The sequence below is a fragment of the Pseudophryne corroboree genome, chromosome 3, assembly GCF_028390025.1.
Source record: "Pseudophryne corroboree isolate aPseCor3 chromosome 3, aPseCor3.hap2, whole genome shotgun sequence".
Classification (NCBI taxonomy): Eukaryota; Metazoa; Chordata; class Amphibia; order Anura; family Myobatrachidae; genus Pseudophryne; species Pseudophryne corroboree.
In genome coordinates this window covers 341,128,372-341,144,641 of record NC_086446.1, presented here as the reverse complement: position 1 = coordinate 341,144,641, position 16,270 = coordinate 341,128,372, and positions in this window count along the sequence as shown.

Sequence of the window (16,270 nt, the reverse complement as noted above, 5' to 3'; positions counted from 1 at the left end):
AAAGTGCGAACGAAGTTTACGCAATATTGCGAACAAAAAAAACTTAGCAGTTTTAGAGTAGCTCCAGACTTACTCTGCCTGTGCGATCAGTTCAGTGCTTGTCGTTCCTGGTTTGACGTCACAAACACTCCCAGCGTTCGCCCAGACACTCCCCCGTTTCTCCGGCCACTCCTGCGTTTTTTCCGGAAACGGTAGCGTTTTCAGCCACACGCCCATAAAACGCCGTGTTTCCGCCCAGTAACACCCATTTCCTGTCAATCACACTACGTTCGCCGGTGCGAACAAAAAGCCGTGAGTAAAAATCCTTTCTTCATAGCAGAATTACTTAGCGCAGTCGCAGTGCGAACATTGCGCATGCGCTCTAAGCTGATTTTCACTGCGATGCGAAAAAAAAGAACGAGCGAACGACTCGGAATGAGGGCCTATGTTTTAAGAATTGTGGTGCTCTTTGTTACCTGAACTCTATTTATGTTATTTATTTACTGTAATGCTAAATTTTGTCTCCCTGTACTGTCCTTTGCAAAGCGCTGTGAAACACTTGTGGCGCCCTATATATAAAATGTAATAATAATAATCCTGAGGATGTACGTACGTACGTACGTACGTACGTACGGGGGGCCGCAATAAATGGCAGGCTTCTATGGGTGCTGCTAAAATGGCAAATTTACCAAGTCTTGCAATATGCAACAGATACATAGTTTGTTATATGCAAAGTAACATATTGGATCCTACATTTGCCAGGTCAAGAGGTCTCTCCTAGTCTTTCTCTACAAACACTGCCCTCGGTGGGCACACCTCTGGCGTACAGTTGTCTCCCATTTGCCAGGTCGAGAGGTCTCTCCTATTCTTTCTGCTGCGGGGTACACTGGGCTCCACAAGGAATGGACAATGGGGTGTAGAGTAGGATCTTGATCCGAGGCACCAACAGGCTCAAAGCTTTGACTGTTCCCAGAATGCATAGCGCCGCCTCCTATATCACCCCGCCTCCCTGCACAGGATCTCAGTTTTGTAGTTGGTGCTGCAGTAGAAGAGCTTTTTTTCTGAGGAAAAAAGTGAAGACTTCAAGGGCAGCAGCAGTGTTACATGTCAGTGGATATTCACGGCTGCAGCTCCGACTCTCCCCAGCGGCGCTGTACACTCCCGAGCCCTGGTTGCCGGGTAATTACAGCAGGAGGCTCCGGTTTTCTTCTTGTCAGGCACACACGACAGGGGCTCTCCGGGATCGTGCGGCCGCGCTTCGGGAGGTGGTAAATGGGTCCCGCTTGCGGGACCCGGTCTTTATCGCGATCCGGCGCGGTCAGTGGGAGGCGGGCCGCGCGCGCTGGCGGTGGACACTGTGGCAGTACAGGCATCCCACTAGATCACCAGGGCATGGGACAGATCAGGTTTTCTCTATAAACCGTTTTATTAGAGCCCGCAGTACCCGGTGGTTTTGCCAGCAGGGGGATAGAGCTTGGACCTGAAGCCCCAGGGCGCCATTTTCTGCAAATGTTCCCGCCCTGGAGGTGCATATCTGTCTCTCTCTCACTCCCTGGCAGTGTCTGCGGCGCCATTATCCCTCAGCTCACTGTTCCTGGGAATGCTTGGGCAAATCCTCCTATGTAAAGCCGCCTGGTTGTCAGTGCTGTGACTTTACAGTGTTAGTTAAGAAAGAGTGCACTTAGTCAGGGTTTCCTAGTACAAATACCCTGTGATATACATCCAGTTCTTACTGTGTACTGTTATATCTATTGTTATATAGCTGTGTAAGCTAGTCCAGTGCAGTATTTTTGTTAGTAATAACCTCTGCATTGTACAGACTGTGACTATTTGTGTGTGCATTTGATAGCTGAGTGGTGTCCATTTCGTGTCTTTCACTCAACCTGCTATCCCTATATTCTATAACCTGAGGGGGCTTGGTGCATCAGGTTTTATCTAATATAGGATTTTCACAAAGATATACTGTATTACGTATTTTTCTCTGTGATTTAGTCACCATATCTCTCCTTTATCTCTGCTAGTGCTGACTACACTGCGCAGGGGTTTGGGCTAGAGGTATTGTGTTGCTGACAAATTGTACTGTGTTACCTGATACTGCAAGTTATATCATGTCTGCTTCTGAGGGTAACGGTTCTGGGGCTGAACACACTGCCGGTGTTGCTGAAGCCGCAGATACCTATGAGGAGAATATAGCAGCTTTGGGCTCTGGTTCTGGGGGCTCCTTGCCCCCCAGTGAGACGGGGGCAAATAATGACCCGCCGTGGGCCGTTTTTTCCACGCTTCTGCATACGCTAGTTCATAAACTAACACCCGCTATGGGACCCCCAATGCCGGTGCAACCGTTTGTGGTCCCTGCAGCTAACCCGCCATAGGCGGAAGATTTATCTGCTCAAATAAAGAAGTTGAACCAGTCCCTGACCGTCGCTCGCCTACGTCCAAGGGGTCCTCTAAGCGAGCGCTTGTCTCCTCACAATTCACTGCTGTCACTGACACCTCGTCGGATGAAGACGGCACTTACACTGACCCCACAGGTTCTGACTCAGATACGGCAGATGGGGAGGGTGGTTCACATGTGGATGTTCCTGATCTTTTGGAGGCTATTAAGTTAATTTTACAGATAACGGATGATCCCGAGCCATCCGTTCCTCCTAAGAAACCAGATAGGTTCAAGCGTCAGAAGGTGATTAAACAAGTTTTACCTCACTCTGACCACCTAATTGATATACGTCAGGAACCCTGGGAAAACCCGGGTACGAAGTTTGTGCCTCAAAAAAAGATGCTGGCTCGCTATCCCCTCGCGCCGGAGCTGTCTAAGAATTGGGAAACGCCTCCTCCTCCAGTGGACTCACATGTAGCTAGGATGGTGGTTTCCTCAGCTCTACCGGTCACCACCGTCACGTCTCTAAAAGAGCCTACGGATAAACGTGTGGAGGGTTGTCTGAAAGCGATTTACACCCTCACGGGTGCTGCACAAAGGCCCACTATTGCAGCTACTTGGGCTGCAGAGGCCATTGAAGCATGGGCCTTGGAGTTAGATGCTGAAATCTCCTCTGATCATGCTAGACAATGCTTGTCTTATATTGTCACAGCTTCTCGTTATATTAAAGAGGCGACTTCTGATGCCGGTATCCTGGCAGCCAAGGCCTCTACTACGTCAGTCCTGGCTCGCCGGATATTGTGGTTGAGATCCTGGTCTGTGGATCTGGACTCTAGAAAAACCCTGGAGGTACTCCCTTTTAAGGGAGATAGTCTGTTTGGGGAGGATTTAAATAAGATTGTGGCTGACTTGGCTACTGCCAAAACTGCCTGTCTGCCAAGTACTGCTCCTTCTGTGTCGAAGGCTAAAGGTACTTCCTTTCGCCCCTTTCATCCTTCAGGTAAAGCAAAAGGTCAGGCGTACAACAAGCAGGCCCGCACTTCCAAACCTGGTAAGTCTATGCCCAAAAGAGCCTGGGCGGCCCTTCAGCCAGCTTCCAAGACAGATAAGCCTGCCGCAAGACGGGGCGGGCCTCCCTCTGAGGGATCCCAGGGTGGGGGGCCGGCTTCTAGGGTATACCCAGGAATGGTTGAAGACCACTTCAGATGCCTGGGTACGGGAAGTCGTCACTCGAGGTTACGCCATAGCCTTCAAAAACCGACCCCCTCATCGATTTTGCCAGACAGATGTTCCGTTGGACAAGACAAAGGCAAACACTCTACATTCGGTGGTACAGACCCTCCTGGATACAGGAGTTGTAGTACAGGTGCCTCTTGCGCTGAGGGGCCGGAGGTACTATTCTCCGCTGTTTCTAGTCCCGAAACCGAATGGGTCCTCCCGGCCCATTCTCAACCTCAAGGCATTGAACAGGTTTGTGAAGGTTTCCAAGTTGCGGATGGAAACCCTTCGCTCTATAGTTCTGGCCTTGGAACCTGGGGACTTCATGGTCTCCCTGGATATACAGGATGCTTACCTGCATATTCCTATAGCAGTGTCTCATCAGCAATACCTGAGATTTGCGATTGGCAACTGCCATTACCAGTTTTGGGCGTTACCTTTTGGTTTAACAATGGCTCCGCGAGTCTTTACAAAAGTCATGGCGGTGATGACGGTGGTACTCTGCCGTCAAGGGGTGAGGATACTGCCGTATTTGGACGACTTGTTAATCCTGGCAAATTCCCCAGAACTTCTCCTGCGTCATCTAGATGTGACGGTCCGGTTTCTGCAAGCCCACGGGTGGCTCATCAACTGGAAGAAGTCATCCCTGATCCCTGCTCAGAGCATGGTGCATCTGGGAGCACTATTGGACACTCACAACCAGCGGTTGTTCCTGTCTCAGGAGAAAGTCCTGAAACTTCAGGACAGGATTCGTTGCTTCCTATCTCGTCCGCAAGTGTCGATACATTCGGCGATGCAGGTGCTGGGCCTCATGGTGTCAGCATTCGACATGGTGGAGCCTCTCCAGAGGCTGATTCTAGCCAAATGGGACGGCCTGCCTCACCGGATCAGGTCTCAAATGATCTTATTGACTCCGGAGGTCCGTCTGTCGCTGCTCTGGTGGCTCCGGGACCAACAACAGTGCAGGGGCCGTCCCTTCTGGATATCCGACTGGGTCCTGTTGACGACAGATGCCAGTCTAAGAGGTTGGGGCGCGGTGCTGGAGCAACACTCCCTTCAGGGGCGGTGAACCAAGGAGGAGTCCCTCCTCTCGATCAATATTCTGAAGTTGCGGGTGGTCTTCAATGCCTTGAACCTAGCCCAGCATGTAATTCAGAACCGTCCTGTTCAAGTACAGTCAGACAACGCCACCACAGTGGCTTACATAAATCATCAAGGCGGCACTTGAAGCCGCTTAGCAATGAAGGAAGTCTCACGGATTCTACAGTGGGCAGAACGCCATCTACCGGCCATATCGGCAATATTCATTCCGGGAGTCCTGAATTGGGAAGCGGACTTTCTCAGTCGTCAGGACGTGCATGCCGGCGAGTGGGGCCTCCATCCAGAAGTGTTTCAACTCCTAGTGGAAAGGTGGGGCCTTCCAGAAGTAGATCTGATGGCGTCTCGACACAATCACAAGGTTCCGGTCTTCAGAGCAAGGACAAGGGATCCTCAAGCAGCATTCGTGGATGTGCTGGCGGTACCGTGGAGGTTTCGGCTGCCGTACGTGTTCCCTCCGGTGTCACTCCTGCCCAGGGTAATTCGGAAGTTCAAGCAAGAAAAAGGAATTCTGCTTCTCATAGCTCCAGCGTGGCCCAGACGGCACTGGTTCTCAGACCTGCAAGCCCTATCGTCAGAGCGTCCAATTCTACTTCCACAACGCCCAGACCTCCTCGTTCAGGGCCCCTGTGTCTACCAGGACCTAGCCCGGCTGTCTTTGATGGCGTGACTCTTGAAGCTTCCGTCTTAAGGGCTAAAGGGTTTTCTGAGGCGGTCATTCAAACTATGTTGCGGGCCCGGAAACCGGCTTCTGCTCGGATTTACTATAGGATCTGGCATTCTTACTTTGGTGCGCATCTAACAATTATGACGCTTCCACGTTTAGTATAGCCAAGTTGTTGGCTTTTCTTCAGCAAGGCCTGGACTTAGGCCTGCGTCTGGCCTCCCTCAAGGTTCAAATATCTGCCTTGTCGGTGTGGTTTCAGAGAAAAATTACGACCTTACCTGATGTGCATACCTTTACTCAGGGCGTGTTGCGTATTCAACCTCCCTTTGTCCCGCCTGTGGCTCCTTAGGACTTGTCGGTGGTTTTGGAGGCGTTACAAGAGTCTCTGTTTGAACCTCTTGGTTCAGCTGACCTTAAGTGGCTTTCCCTTAAGGTGGTGTTTCTGCTGACTATTGCTTCAGCTAGAAGAGTGTCGGATTTGGGTGCCTTGTCCTGTAGTTCCTCATATCTGATATTTCACCGTGACCGGGCGGTTCTTAGGACTCGTCCCGGCTATCTACCTAAGGTGGTTTCTTAGTTCCACCTTAATCAGGAGATTGTAGTTCCGGCACTTGTTTCTCCTGATCTGTCTCCCAAAGAATGGTCTTTGGATGTGGTACGGGCTCTCCGTATCTATGTGAAGAGAACTGCTCCTATTAGGAAATCTGATTCTCTTTTTGTTGTGTTTGGTTTTCACAAACGGGGCTGGCCTGCTCACAAGCAAACTCTGGCCAGATGGATTAGAATGGTGATTGCACATGCTTATGTGAAGGCTGGTCTCTGTGCTCCTGATCACATTAAGGCCCATTCTACTCGGTCTGTTGGACCTTCTTGGGCGGCCCAAAGTGGTGCGACCCTTGAACAATTGTGCAAGGCGGCTACGTGGTCGTTCATAAGGTTCTATGCCTTCTATACTGCCGCTTCCCAGGATGCTTCCTTTGGACACCGGGTTCTTGTGCCCGCTACAGTGCGTCCCCTCCCATAAGGAACTGCTTTAGGACATCCCCATTGTCCATTCCTTGTGGAGCCCAGTGTACCCCGCAGCAGAAAACGAGTTTTATGGTAAGAACTTACCTTTGTTAAAACTCTTTCTGCGAGGTACACTGGGCTCCACTAGGCGCCCACCCTGACACACTTAGCTTCTTTGGGTTGGTATGGCATTAGCCGCTGACACGTCTCCTGCCGTGAGAATGCGGTGTTGTGGCTACTAACCGTTGTTGTCTCTCTTCCTGCTACTGCATTGGACTGGTTAACTAAAAACTGAGATCCTGTGCAGGGAGGCGGGGTGATATAGGAGGCGGCGCTATGCATTCTGGGAACAGTCAAAGCTTTGAGCCTGTTGGTGCCTCGGATAAAGATCCTACTCTACACCCCATTGTCCATTCCTTGTGGAGCCCAGTGTACCTCGCAGAAAGAGTTTTAACAAAGGTAAGTTCTTACCATAAAACTCGTTTTCTCTACAAACACTGCCCTCAGGGGGCACACCTCTGGCATACAATCGGCTCTCACTGTAAGTCTGACTCAGGACAGGCCATGCATAATTATTACATAGAGATCCAACAGTGACTTTACTAGCTCCATTTAGAATTCTCCATAGTATCAATCTGGCCATATTAGAAACTGCACGATTCCATGACCAGAGTTGATTTAAAAATTAAATACTTTTAGATATTGTTTTTTAACATTGGCATTAGCCTACCCACACAAAGGATGTATAAGCAAAGAGGAAAAACACTGTGTGGCACTATTAGGCCCTATGCATTATCCATGTGTTAGTGGTAGAAATAATGGGGTGACAGGCAGAAAACTGTTTGTTTTTCTATAATCTGCTGATATTCAGCAAATAAAGATCAACATAAATCCGGTTTTATTTCTATTTTTGCCTTTTAATTTAAAACATTTTGAAAAAAAATCTATCCACGGGTGTTTGGTATGGAACCATGGTCCGCAGACCTCTAGAAAGGTTAGTAAAGTGATAATCACTGTACAAAACTGCTTCTCAAGTCGTTTCCAGGGACAGCCTCAGGCTATAAGAATTTTCCTTCTTATAGCAGCTGCACCTTATAATTTTTTGGCACTCTGTACATACAATGCTATTTAAATTCCTATTTTCTTGGCTTTAAGAAAAACCTTTTTCAAATCTATACACATGAGAATGTAGGGGTGGCATGTGGGGAGGTGTGAGTGGCAGTGTGGTGGGAGTTTTATAGTACTTTACATGTAGGACTTGAGGGCACGTGGGAGAATTTTATGGTATGCAGGATCTGTGCATCTGGTGGAACCTTGGGGTCTCAGTAAATCCGGTTGCCTATCACTGGCTTAAACTGTACAATGTGTATTTACCCAACCAAAAAGTGTCCTAGAGGGCAAGTGTTCATAAGCTTCAGGTCGGCAAATATATTCACAAGAAGTGTTTCTGCAAATAAACTTTCATGCTCCAACTAGCAAGACTGCTAGGATTCCATGTTGGGGATTCAGCCCTTGCTTGAAGAGTCACTATGACGGAACACCAACTATTCTCACCTTTGCGCTTCAACATGTCTTTCTAAAAGTGATCATGATTAAAAAGCATCAGTCAGAGTGCCTGTATGAAAAGTAATTATATTTCCTGTTAAGGCAAAGTCTAAATCCTGGGAAGATACATGTAACAGACTACAGTGTAATGAACAAAGTTATATTTGGACTACTAGATTCTTTCACCATATTGGTTTTGTGAAAAGAAAGAGGTTGGGTACGAAATCCTGACAAATCCAAAATACTGACAAGCAGGATTCCAGCGGTCAGAATCCCGATGGATCGCGGTAAGTATTATTACCTGATCCCTAACCCACCCCTCCCGCAGTCTGCCCTAACCTCCCACAGCCTAAAGCTGGTTACACCTGACGGGCATTCATTCTGATATTGGAACAAATGCCCGTCAGCGGAGATTGCCCATACACTCCGGCATGATGTTAACAAAGGACAGAATGATCATGTTCCGTCCTGCATTAGCATAAACGAGGACGCTAGCAATAATGTCAAGTTTGATGTGCAGCACATTAAACCTCGCGTCACTAGCGACTGCAGGCATACACACTGCCTGATATGCACTGATGTGAGCGATATATGGGTCTAATCCACCTGATCAAATGACATATCATTCAATGTGTACCCAGTTTTACCCTAACTGTCCTCTCACGCAGCCTAACCCTAACTCTATCATCCCACAGCCTAACCCTAATCCTTCCTACCTTCTAGATCCCTCAGTCTGTATTCTGACTTTCGTGATCCCAACTGCTGGGAACCTGATTGCATCCTGTTAGAAGGACTGTATTGAGGAGGTCAGTCTAATTGTGGAAATACCAAGTTGTAGATAAAAGTTTCTTTCCCGTGAGTAAATTTAAGCCAGAGGTTCCCAAACGCGGTCCTCAAGACACCCCAACAGTCCAGGCTTTAGGTATATCAATGGCTCAGCACAGATGGTTAAATCAAATTGACTGAGGTGCTAATTAAGTCACCTGTGGCCAAGCATGGATACATTTAAAACCTGGACCGTTGAGGAGCCTTGAGGACGGCGTTTGGGAACCTCTGATATAGGTAGTAGGGAAAGTGCTTTCCTCTCTGGATATACATGTGAAGATATTTTGATTTGTCTCCAAAGCTTTAAATAGGAATTGAATAAAAGGTAACAGTGATTGCACTGAGACAAATATTAATTGGTTCCCAGGAACCCATCATTTAAAAGATTTGGGGTCCTCCTTCATTGTTTCTGGTTCCCAACATAATCTATTATTATAAAGTCAACTATAAATTGGCATGAGACCTCTCCACATGCCCTTTAAATGTCACCAGACCGCTCCATGTATCCCTTAAATGCCCCTCAGACCACTGCACATGCTGTCAGACCTCCATATCTGCCGTTTAACAGTCATTCAGACCTCCCCACATGGCATCAGATAATCCCACATACCCCTTTAAATGTCCATCAGATCATCTGCGTGCGCTCAAATGTTACATGTCACTCAGATCAGCCTCACATGATCTCAGACTACTCCATATGGTTAAATGTGACCATCAGCTCTGCCACATGCCCTAAAGATAGATACACACTATAATACTATCTGACCAATCTTTCAGTTGCAACGAAAATCTGGTCAAATGTATGGGAGCAAATGACAATTGACTATTTGCTTCCAAACACTAGAAAACAGACAAAAATGGACGCTCAGACAAATTGGTTAAATCAGATGGATTTAACCAATGTGACTGAACGTCCATTTTTGCCATTTTGTGGCTTTTGGGGCAAATGGTTAATTGTCATTTGTTCCAATACCTTTCCAGATTTTCGCTTCAACCAGTAAGATTGGACAAATAATCTAGTAGTGTGTATCCAGCTTTAGCCCTTCCTACATGCCTCTTATAATGCACAACAAATTCCTTAGCGCCAAAGATGGACTGAGGCTGCTTTTGATTGTGAAAATGCGCGCATCAGGCGGTGGGGCCACTACTCACGTGGGGGTGCCACAAGTCAGGGGGACCTGGCCTCATGGCACACCTCCATCTTTCTTTAACACAGGCACGTCGGGTAGGAAAGCGGGCAGATAGAAAGCCGGAAGGCTGTGTCGTGCACGTCCATCCCGGCTCTCTGTGTGGCCAGACCAGCCCATCAATTTGCCAGATGGCCAGTCCGTCCCGGCTTAGCACTGATAGTAGATGACAGCGTCCTGTTGAAGTTGCACAGTAGAGTTATTGTTGCTGTGTGTGTAGTATGATTATTACACAGCACAAAGCTTGAAAAAAAACTGTCACATTAGGGAGTTATTGTGAGGCCAAGGGTGACTATAACAATGATTTAGTCGTGGGCTTAGGATGCAGGAAACTTGGAGGACGAATGTAGCTCGTGCGCATGAGGTAGAGCACAACTGTACACGGGAGCGAAACTGAGTGCTGGTGGAGATTATCTAGCATTGCTGAAGGAATAGTTGAAACTGTGGAGCTCACAGGAGTGGTAGACTGGAATAAATTGTATATTTGAATCAAACTAGAACTAGTAGAACTGGAACTGGAAACAGGCAGAACTGTCTGTAGAGGAGGAATGAACAGGAACTAGCTGAACAGGAGTCAGGCTGGAACTGACTTTGCACTTTGGACCGGACTGGCACTGGAAGAACAGGAACTGAAGTCAGGCTGGAACTGACTTTGTACTCTGGACCGGACTGGAACCGGAGAACATGAGTACAGGATACACTTCTGACCTCAGCGATCTATACAGGAGACTTTAGGGTAGTTACAGAGACAGGCTGGGACCTGAAGTACCACAAGGTTTAGATACAGAGCTCCTGGGAACAGATACTAAACACAGAAGTCTGGAGTCAACGATGCAGCTAGTACAGCAATGTTGTTCTGGGCACCATGCTGGAGCTTTGAAAGTTCTTTTATTCCCCTTGACCGGAGCTTGTGGTTGGTGGAACAGTAGTCAGCTGACCTCCGGCAACATGGCGGCGTCCAGCAGATGGAGGATAAAGGAAAGACTGCAAGGGGCCAGCGCAGCAGATTGGGGTGCAGTGCAAACTGCAATGGGGACCAGGAGAGAGACAGCAGGTCCACCTGCATGACATCCGGGGACAGATTGACCAGCGTGCCGGTAAGAACCGGAGCGATAGTCTTCTGCGGTCTGACAGGCAGATTGGAACTGTGGTATATAATATACAGAGATACCACTGACAACAGCAATGGCGTACAGAGGCTCACTATATGTTTAGTGCACAGAGACATGTACCACACTGGTTTTACCGCTATTGACATTACACTTATACTACCCCTGCCCTACCCCTCTGCTGTTGCCTCATGACCTGTATGATCGCCACTGACATAACACATAATATCCCAGCTCTGCCGGGTATGGGTCGTTAGGGCGACAGTCATTAGATCGGCAGCCATATGGTCGACATGCAGTAGGTCAACAGGGTCATTATGTCGACATGTACTAGGTTGACATGTCAAAAGGTCGACATGAGTTTTTGTTACTTTTTAGGTGTCGTTTTCTTCGTAAAGTGACGGTAAACCCCAATTAGTGCACTGTGTCCCCTCGCATGGCTTGCCTTCGCTCACCATGCTTCGGGCAAGGTGCCCCGCTGCGCTTGGCACAGGTTACCGTTCCCAATTGTAGTCCACGTGGATCGTAAAGTATGAAAAAGTAAAAAAAATTAAAGAAAAATGTAAAAAACTAATGTCGACCTTTTGAACTGTCGACCTAGTACATGTTGACCTAATGACCCTGTCGACCTAATGCATGTCGACCAATAGTGATCGACTTAATGACTGTCGGCCACCAATGTCCCATCTCTACCCCTCCACTGATTCCCACTGGCCTGTATTATCCCCACTGACATTATACACATAGGGTTGGGATCGATGTGTCCGCACTTGGGATGTTGGTGGTCAATTTACCAACCATTTCATCCCGATGTTGTTAATACTGACAGGGGAAAGGTAAGTATACTTAGCTTTCCCCAATGCCCCCCCAACCCTCCCTTCCCACAATCTAAACCCAACCTCCCCTTTCCTCCCCATCTGCATAACCCTCCCTGGTTGTGCCTAACCCTTACCCCCCCTCCCCCGCACAGCCTAACCCTAACACCGCCCCTACCACCACCACCACCCTCCTTCTGCAGCTTACCTGTTGGGCAGCCTGGCAAACACCCGATCTGCATAGCCCTCCCCGGTTGCGCCTAACCCTAAACCCCCCCCCACACACACACACAGTCTAACCCTCCCCCGCACAGCCTAACCCTAAATCACCACCATCCCTCTGCAGCTAACCTGTCGGGCAGCCTGGCAAACACCCGATCTGGTGCTGGGATTGTGTCCCTAGTGGGGATGCCAGCGTCGGCATTACAAGCAGTGTCGGTAATCCAGCGTCGGTATTTCGACTGCCGAGATCCCGACCGCTGGGATCCCCACACATATAATACCCCAGCCTTTTCTGCTTCCTGCTGATAATACACTGCCCCATGTCATATCATCTTCTCTGCTACCCAGTCATGGGTACATACTTTACACTGTACTTGCTTACACACTACCCACATTGAGCAATTAACTTATCCCAGTGTACATATATGTTCTGCTCCATATCCCTCCATCCTGTGTCTCTCTTCCAGCCCATGGCAGCCTCACAGTGTACTCCCGAGGTGCCTCCTGTCTCACCATCTACTGCTAGCATCTTCCACAGGCATGATTTCCGCATACTGCCTCCTCCACAGCCACAGTACATTCCTCCGGCAACAGCCCCCTGCCACACAGCAGGCTGCATAGAATAGGATTCTGTGTAGGAATGGCCACTGACCATCAATGGTTAACAACCATTGACGGTTTGTCACCTTTAGTCGATGGTTTTGTCATCAATGGCATCCGAATGTTTTCTGCCATCAATGGATTCCTGTCAGTGTTTTTTTTTTTTTTTACCTTTAGCACTGTCCCTTGCACCCCACCATGAACTCGCATCCTCCTAACCTTCTTTCAAGACACAGTGATCAGAGGGCCTAATTCAGACCTGATTGCAGCAGCATATTTGTTCTCTAATGGGCAAAACCATGCGCACTTCAGGAAGGGTGGGGGTTAGATATAACATGTGCAGAGAGCGATAGATTTGGATGGGGTGTGTTCAAACTGAAATCTAATTTGCAGTGTAAATATACAGAAGCCAGTATTTACTGTAGCCTGCACAGAAAGAAAATAACCCAACCAAATCTAGCTCTCTCTGCACGTTACATCTGCCTCACACTGCAGTGCACATGGGGGGTAATTCCAAGTTGATCGCAGCAGGAAATTTTTTAGCAGTTGGGCAAAACCATGTGCACTGCAGGGGGGGGGGCAGATATAACATGTGCATAGAGAGTTAGATTTGGGTGTGGTGAGTTCAATCTGCAATCTAAATTGCAGTGTAAAAATAAAGCAGACAGTATTTACCCTGCACAGAAACAAAATAACACACCCAAATCTAACTCTCTCTGCACATGTTAAATCTGCCTCCCCTGCAGTGCACATGGTTTTGCCCAACTGCTAAAAAATTTCCTGCTGTGATCAACTTGGAATTACTCCCATGGGCCCTCATTCCGAGTTGTTCGCTCGCTAGCAGATTTTAGCAGCATTGCACACGCTAGGCCGCCGCCCTCTGGGAGTGCATCTTAGCTTAGCAGAATTGCGAACGAAAGATTAGCAGAATTGCGAATAGAAAATTCTTAGCAGTTTCTGAGTAGCTCCAGACTTACTCCTACACTGCGATCAGCTCAGTCCGTTTCGTTCCTGGTTTGACGTCACAAACACGCCCTGCGTTCGGCCAGCCACTCCCCCGTTTCTCCAGACACTCCCGCGTTTTATCCTGGCACGCCTGCGTTTTTCCGCACACTCCCAGAAAACGGTCAGTTTCCGCCCAGAAACACCCACTTCCTGTCAATCACACTCCGATCACTTCAACGATGATAATTCTTCGTTCGGACGTGAGTAAATCTACTAAGTTTTGTGCTAAAATGCTTAGCGCATGCGCATTTTTGCCTTAATCGCTCCGTTGCGAAGATCGGCAACGAGCGATCAACTCGGAATGACCCCCATGGTTTTGCCCATTAGAGAACAAATTCGCTGCTGCGATCAGGTCTGAATTAGGCCCCGTAACTGATACATAACAATGTTGCAAGGATTTGTCAACATGCTACCAGCAGAGAGATTGCAGAACACATGGATAATGTCACAGCTTACTTGGAAGACTCTTTCAGGACGTCTGATCTCACAGTACTCCAGAATTGTAAGATTTTACATTTGAATTTCACAATATGATCTGCAGCTGCCAGCCAGAGGAGTGTCTCTTGACCCTAGAGATTTCCTAGTAGAGGACACTGCGTTTATTACAAACATTATTTTATTTTTAATGGATGAAAGCAATAGATAGTACAGGGTGAGTATCCCTTATCCAAAGTGCTTGGGACCAGAAGTATTTTGGATATCGGATTTTTCCGTATTTTGGAATAACTAAATACCATAATGAGATATCATGCCAATGGGTCCTAAGTCTAAGCACAGAATGCATTTATGTTTCATATACCATTTATACACACAGCCTGATGCAGGGGCGTAGCCAGAACTTTGTGGGCCCCATAGCAACATTTTGAAGGCCCCCCCCCCCATTCCAAATGCTTCTAGAGAGACACTTCTCTGCAGTAGTTGTTAATTTGATGCCCTATAATAGTGGCCTAGTTCATTTTCTGAACCATAGTAGAGCCTTGTGTAATGTTATTCCCCATAGTAGTGCCCTAGTTCTTTTATGAGTTGCAGTAGTGCTTAAGTTCACCCTATGTCATATTTCAGAGCTGCCAGTACACATTATGCCATACAGTACCCCCAATTCACATTATGATATATAGTGCTCCCTGTTCATATTGTGCTTCATTACAGTGCCCCGGTTCATATAATATAACATTAAAATGCCCTCCAGTTAATTTTATACCACAATACAATGAGCAGGTCCAGGGGCATACCTAGATATATTGCAGGTCCCAAGGAAAAAGTTTGAAAGGTCCCCTACGTACCACCCAATCAGTGCCGGTGCTAGGGTGTTCGGCGCCCCCCTGCAAACTATAAATTTGCGCCCTCCCATACTTTACAAAGGGACAGCGCACATAATGCTTTTACACAGAATGCTGTCTGTAGTAGTGCCGCTTACACACGTAAGGCCCCTGTGGTAGTGCCGCTTATACACAATGCCCCCTGTAGTAGTGCCGCTTACACACGTAACGCCCCCTGTGGTAGTGCCGCTTATACACAATGCCCCCTGTAGTAGTGGCACTTACACACGTAACGCCCTCCTCAGTAATTATGTTTACACACGCAACACCCCCTGTACCAGTGATGCTTACACACGCAACGCCCCCTGTACCAGTAACGCTTACACACATTATGCTGCACAGTCACACATACACATATACATACATATTCTGTACATACATTACAATCACACATACATATACACAGATACTGTATACACACACACACACACACACACACACACTGTATACATATACACTTTCACTCACTCTTTCCAGCCACTTACATAAAGTCTGACAACTCGTCCTTCTGTGTTGCAGGATGCAGCCTGGCCCCATGTAACTCCACCCATTATTCCCTTATAGCCCCACCCCTTTTAGATCCGCCCAGAACACTGCACTATGATAAATGAAAAAGAAAAAACTGCGCTGTAGCTGGGATTTTTGAATGTCTGAGCAGCTCTGATTAAAGACCAAAGTTACATATATGAGAGCAGAGCGCTTGAAATTGTGTATCTATATTCTATGTGTTGCAACTGTTGTTGCTAATGGGAATATTTTTAGTGCAATACCTGTAAAAAAAGGTTTAGTTAAATGAATGTTTAACAGCCCTTTTCAGTTAATTTGTGGTCCTCAGGTAATGTTCAGGGTTCTGCTTTTTTTGTCTAATAGGAGAGACAGTTCTTATGCAAGTTCTATATTGCTAACTGTCCCTTACTAACCTTTGTCCGCGATGTAAATGAGGACGAAGGTGCCCTTCCTCCAGCCAGTTCACCCCGTTCCGGCCGCGGCTCCTGTCCGCCAAGTAGCGCGATGTGCTGCTGAAAATCCCGGTCTCTGTGGGCGTGGCAGGCTTGGATGTGCTTAGCAGGGTCCTTCCGCTCTGGCCACAGTTGCGGCTCCTGTCTGCCGTGCAGCGCGATGTGCTGCTGTAAATCCCGGTCTCTGTGGACGTGGCAGGCTTGGATGTGCTTAGCAGCGTCCTTCCGCTCCGGCCACAGTTGCGGCTCCTGTCTGCCGTGCAGTGCGATGTGCTGCTGGAAATCCCGGTCTCTGTAGCAGCGTCCCTCCGCTCTGACCACAGCTCCCGTGCGCCGT